The following is a 6,403-nucleotide window of genomic DNA, read 5'->3' as shown; positions in this document are numbered from 1 at the left end:
GGCTTGGGCCGTACAAATATCAATGTAATCGTCTGACGGATCATGTTTGTCTCCCCTCTCCGTGGCAGCACCGCCCGCGGCGCGAACGCAGCATCCTCGCAGCGCTCGCCGCTGGCACGCACGAACAGCCGCTCGCGCGAGGCGGATTCCCTCTCGCCGCACTCGCCGTCCGGCTTGCAGCAGCCAACATCCACCGCCGGCGAGCCGCATCGCCAGTCCGCTCGTTGAAGGAAGCCCTTGCAGCACCGCTGGGCACGTTCGGTTTCCTTTGTATCTATGGACTGTACTTCCTCACACGAGAGGTCCTTTTTTCTGTGCCCATGGGACGTACTCCCTCACGTATATATGATGCTGCATTGCCAGCTGCGAGACACGATCCGGACGCGATGACGCGTCAAACTCATCTACTCGAAAACGAGCCGGATCGAGCGCGCGTGATCGGCCGCTCCCACCCGGCACACGCTTCTCCATGTGGGCCGCAACCGCCTCCGCCTCCTTATCCACACTCGCCACCGCTGCGTCTTCCTCGCCCGCTCCTCCGACGCGCGCGGTACCTCGGCTCTCAGTGCCGCACGCAGCAACATCTTCTGCCCTCGTCCCATCTAGCTCCCGCAACACTAGTAAAAAAAAGGGCCTTTATCCCGGTTCTGGAACCGGGATTAAAGGGTCGGTACTAAAGCCTCCTCCTTTAGTCTCGGTTCTTACTGAAACCGGGACTAAAGGCCCTTCACGTGGCCGCTGCCTGGAGGTTCACCTTTAGTCCCGATTAATAACACCAACCGGTATTAAAGAAAATTTTATATTTTTTTTAAAAAAAATTAGAATTTTAAATTTCTGAATTATTTTAATCTCTAATCTCTAATCACCCCTCATCACTGCTCAATTTAACCTTTAATCTCCAATCACCCCTCATCATTCCAAATCATCTAACTTTCCGAACGGTCACCCATCCTCTCACTACTCCAGACTGAGCTCGCTTAACTTTCGGGTTCTATTCTCCCTCGTTTCCAAGTCTGCACTTGTTGTTTTCCTGACAATAGTAAGATGTCAATCCTATTAATCCTCAGGAATTTAGCTTGAGCATGAAGTCACACATTTCACTGTTTGAGTTTGAAACTAATGTTCTAAAAATCAATAATTATTTAGTAACACTAATATTTCTTGAATAAGTAGTTTGACCCTAGTCTGACCACAGTTTGACCATAGTTTGACCAGATTTGACCAAAATTCAAAAAGCTGAAATAATTATTTAGTAACACTAATATTTCTTGAATAAGTAGTTTGACCATTGTTTGACCACAGTTTGACCATAGTTGACCAAAATTCAAAAAAAACCAAAATAATTATTTAGTAACATTAATATTCTTGAATAATTATTTAGTAACACTAATACTTCTTGAATAAGTAGTTTGACCATAGTTTGACCAGATTTAACAAAAATTCAAAAAAAACCTGAAATTTGAGCATAACTTTTTTTCCTTTTAGAATTTGAGGATTCTAAAAATTTGCAAACAGGCCATAGGCTGTCAAAATCAAAAGCGGATTTTCGTTCTGAACATTTTGATATATTATACGTTTTTTTTCGACATCGTATGCAAAAGTTATAGCCGTTTTACATTTTCCCTACATTTTTTGCAAAACATGTCCAAATTTAAGTTTTTAAATTTTCCTAACTAGTAGATGTAGTAATATAACTACCTCCCGAAGGATTTTGTTTTTTGAAGTTTTTATCATTTTCTTTTATTTTTTCGAAACAAAAAAGGCGATAGGGGGGGTAGAGTTTGAAAATGGGACCTTTAGTACCGGCTTGAGACACAAACCGGGACTAAAGGGCATTGCACCCTTTAGTCCCGGTTTGTGTCTAAAACCAGGACTAAAGGTCTAATCTTTAGTCCCGGTTTGAGACACAAAGCGGGACTAAAGGGCTCAGGTGAACCGGGACTAATGCCTTAACCGCACGAACCGGGACCAATGCTCACATTAGTCTCGGTTCGTGACTGAACCGGAACTAATGGGCTGACCCGGGCTGGACCTTTGCCCCCTTTTCTACTAGTGCTAGCCGCCCCTCTATCTTCTGCTCACTCACTCTATGACGCACCGGGCTGCGTCGGGGAGGCCACCGATGCTGGCGACGTCGACTAGCCATGCTGCACCGCGGGCCGCGGCCACCCGGTGTTGCGACGTCAACATGGCCGGGGTTGGATCTCCTTGTCCAACCTTCGCCTTCTTCCCCATGCCCCCAGATTGTGAAATCGTCGTTTTGGTGTCTCCTGGCAAGCAACCTCCGGTGATTTCCCGACCATAGTTACGACGACTCCATAACTCTAGATGGGCGTGTTGAGGTCCACACGCCATGGCACGTGTGGGGCAGAGGTGGTCGGAGACTACTGCTTGACGACGTAGTAGTACAACATTTGCAGCTACTCCGGCCAGGCTGGAGAGTGCATCGGGCAGTGACACCTGATGGGTCGTCGTAGTTGCTAGCTCCATGCTCCTCTGTCTGTGGCGGTGCGCGTTGTGTTTCACTGAGTTGATCTTGCGGGCAGCCACCACCTTTGGATCCTTCGCCTTCGGCGGAACTTCAAACATCTTGATCGGGTCCATGCGGCGGTGGACCGCGAAAGGTGGGGTAAATGACGGTGGCAATCAGAGATAGAGGGAGTGAAAGAACAGGAGAGTACTACCTCAGATAGTGCGGGAGAAAATAATTCTAGACATGAACGGTCCAAAAATTTGGAGATACGTACATATCTTTATTTTTTATGAGAAACTCGTACCTCTCTTTATTTGTAGGTATAGATATAGATGAAAACATAAGAACATTATTTTTTGAGAGGCTGAGAGGCTGCTTCATGGATCTACAAAAACAGGAAAAATGAAAGGACGTTAAAATAAAAGGTTTGGAAAAATGGCACCTATTAATTAGTACTAACAATTACTAAAAATTCACAAAGGGTAGTTTAGCTTTTTTCTTAATTAATTAGTACTCACAAAATAAGAAATGAAGGATGTCTTGAAGAATTTCCATGAGCCGATGTAAGCATGACTTAGTGCAGTTTACCAAAATACTGCTCCTTGCCTCCATAACAAAAGAGAAAAGAGGGGGGGTGGGGGGGAATACTGCTCCTTGCCTCCATAACAAAAGAGAAAAGAGGGGGGTGGGGGTGGGGGCAGCTAAAAATAAAATAAAAAAGTATGACAGCTGTGGGGTTTGAATAAAATAAAAAAGTATGACAGCTGTGGGGTTTGAACCCACGCCCTTTCGGACCATAGCCTAAATCTGGCGCCTTAGACCACTCGGCCAAACTGTCCTGGTTTATAATGTTGCACATTCTGTTTTATATTCTCAGCATGATTTGTACTCTGTTTATCATTTTAGTGCACCACACAGCTTTCCAAACGATGAGAGCAACTACAGGGTAGGGTAATGTCTCAAAGTAAATTGATAAGTGAGTCATCTGACTTGGGCTGTTTTGGTGGTTATGATTTGAAGTACTTATATTCTGCGGTTAACACCTGAAAGATGCGCTGACGTCGATTTCATCATTCTCATCCTCCTGCCTGGTGCATCTTCTATATCTAAATAGCTAGCCCCACTAACTATTTTTCTCAACATGCAAGCATGCCACACCATCCCATAGTATGCATGAGAAAAGGCCCACTTCCACTATCATATGTCTCCTAACATGCAAGCATGGCACTTCATCATTGAACATGCATGAAAAAAAGACTCATCTCAACATGCAAATATCCAAGAGAATTTTCATTCTACTATGCTATTTAGATTTAATAAAAAAATTACAATTATATAGTAATCAACATAATAAATTATATCTAAATAGCTAGCCCCCACTAACTATTTTTCTCAACATGCAAGTATGCCACATCATCCCATAGCATGCATGAGAAAAGGGCCACCTCCACTATCATATGTCTCCTAACATGCAAGCATGGCACTTCATCATTAAACATGCATGAAAAAAGACTCATCTCAACATGCAAACATCCAAGAGAATTTTCATTCTACTATGCTATTTAGATTTAATAAAAAATTACAATTATATAGTAATCAACATAATAAATTATATGTATTTTCAGTTTTAGCTTTTTATATTATTACTTCACTTATTCATTATTCATACAACGAATCACATTGAAATATGTTGTAAAATATTCCCGCAACAACGTGCGGGGTATCATCTAGTTCTCCTAGATGCTAGCTCCTGGTACATCTTGCCTGATGTGTCCTGACGTGGATTTCTATTGAGTGAGAGGGCGACCTCTGCTGCCGTTCCTCACGACGCTCTGACCTCGTCGGTGTGATCTCGCTCCTCCCGCGCCCAGTGCTTGGATCCAAATCTGGGGTCGGAATGGAGTAAGAGTAGCTCCAACCGGACGATCAATTTCGTTTGCCCATCCTTTTGGATCGCTGCAGACAAAAACGGTGGTCCAACACATAGACCCAAACTTAAATCATGTCTGCTTCGTGCCCGCGCCGACTCATTTTCATGCCTAAATTTGAGCCAGATGCGTTCTCGCGGACACGAAAAAACAGCGCCCCGCGTCCACTCCGTGTCCGTCGCAGGCCCACTAGTCCGCCGCTCAACCACCGCACGCGTCTTATTACATGTCAGCACCTACCTCGGGGTCCGCCTGATAGTGGGTGGAAGGTCCGCGTGCTCGTCCTTTTTAATGGAAGCGTGCGGCGGGGCCGGTCTCATCCACTTCCAACACCTGTCCACATCTTGCCACGCGGTGCTCCCTCACCGACCACTAGAAACGCTAGCAAGCCCAAACCCTAGCCACCATGGGGTTTTTCAATGGGAAGGGGAAGGGGAAGCTCAGCGCCGTATCGTAAAACGCGATGAATCATTCTATCTGATTTTTTTCTTGGTGAATAGGTACTTACGGAGTCGGAGTTGTTGGGGAACGTTGCATGGAAAACAAAAAAATTCTACGGACACACAAGATCTATCCATGGAGATGCATAGCAACGAGAGGGGAGAGTGTGTCTACGTACCCTCGTAGACCGTAAGCGGAAGCGTTTAACAATGCGGTTGATGTAGCCAAACTTCTTCGTGCTCCAACCGATCAAGTACCGAACGTACGACACCTCTGCGTTCTGCACACGTTCAACTCGGTGACATCCTCCGCCTTCTTGATCCAGCAAGACGGCGAGGTAGTAAATGAGTTCCGGCAGCACGACGGCGTGGTGACAGTGATGGTGATGTGATCTCCGTAGGGCTTTGCCTAAGCACTACGAAAATATGACCGAGGGAGTAAATGGTGGACGGGGGCGCCGCACACGGCTAAGACAATATTGTGGTTGATATATAGGTGGGGGAGGGAGGAGACAACCTGGAGGTGCCCCAAGTGGGGCCGAATCCCACTTGGGGTCCTGCCCCAAGCTGCACCCCCTGCCATGTATGAGTGCAGGAGGAAGGCAGGGGAGGGTGGCGCCCCACCCCCTCCTTTCCTTTCTCACTTGAGGAGTGAAAGGAAGGAGGGGCCACCCCTCCCCTTTCCTCCCCCCTAAGGCCGGTTGTCCAAGGAAGGGGTGCACCAGGGGCTGGTCTGCCCCCCTTTTGGCCCATTAGGCCCATACACTCACCGGGGGTATTCGGAACCTGAACCCCTTCCGGTGACCCGATGACTATTAGGCGCACTCCAAAACTCTTCCTTGTCCGAATACCATTGTCCTATATATTGATATGTCTCCATCGTATCTACTTTTCTAAACACTTTTGATCTTGTTTTGGACTCTAACTTGCATGATTTGAATGGAACTAACCCGGACTGACGCTGTTTTCAGCAGAATTGCCATGGTGTTATTTTTGTGCAGAAATAAAAGTTCTCGGAATGACCTGAAACTTCACGGAGAATATTTTTGGAATTTATCAAAAATACTGGCGAAAGAATCAAAACCAGGGGGCCCACACCCTGTCCACGAGGGTGGGGGGCGCGCCCCCTATCTCGTGGACCCCCTAAGGCTCCACCGACCTCAACTCCAACTCTATATATTCACGTTCGTGGAGAAAAAAATTAGGGAGAAGTATTCATCATGTTTTACGATACGAAGCCGCCGCCAAGCCCTAATCTCTCTCGGGAGGGCTGATCTGGAGTCTGTTCGGGGCTCTGGAGAGGGGAATCCGTCGCCATCGACTTCATCAACCTTCCTCCATCACCAATTTCATGATGCTCACCGTCGTGCGTGAGTAATTCCATCGTAGGCTTGCTGGACAGTGATGAGTTGGATGAGATTTATCATGTAATCGAGTTAGTTTTGTTAGGGTTTGATCCCTAGTATCCATTATGTTCCGAGATTGATGTTGCTATGACTTTGCTATGCTTAATGCTTGTCACTAGGGCTCGAGTGCCATGATTTCAGATCTGAACCTATTAT

General features: G+C 46.4%; 1 non-coding gene across 1 annotated transcript; it reads right to left on the bottom strand.

The window, feature by feature from the left end:
• Positions 1–3,231: 3,231 nt before the first annotated feature.
• Positions 3,232–3,311, bottom strand: TRNAH-AUG. The gene has a single exon. It is a non-coding gene; the product is annotated as a tRNA-His (tRNA).
• Between the last annotated feature and the right edge of the window lie 3,092 nt (positions 3,312–6,403).

The sequence above is a fragment of the Triticum dicoccoides genome, chromosome 3A (assembly GCF_002162155.2).
Source record: "Triticum dicoccoides isolate Atlit2015 ecotype Zavitan chromosome 3A, WEW_v2.0, whole genome shotgun sequence".
Classification (NCBI taxonomy): Eukaryota; Viridiplantae; Streptophyta; class Magnoliopsida; order Poales; family Poaceae; genus Triticum; species Triticum dicoccoides.
This window is presented reverse-complemented; position numbering and strand designations above follow the sequence as displayed.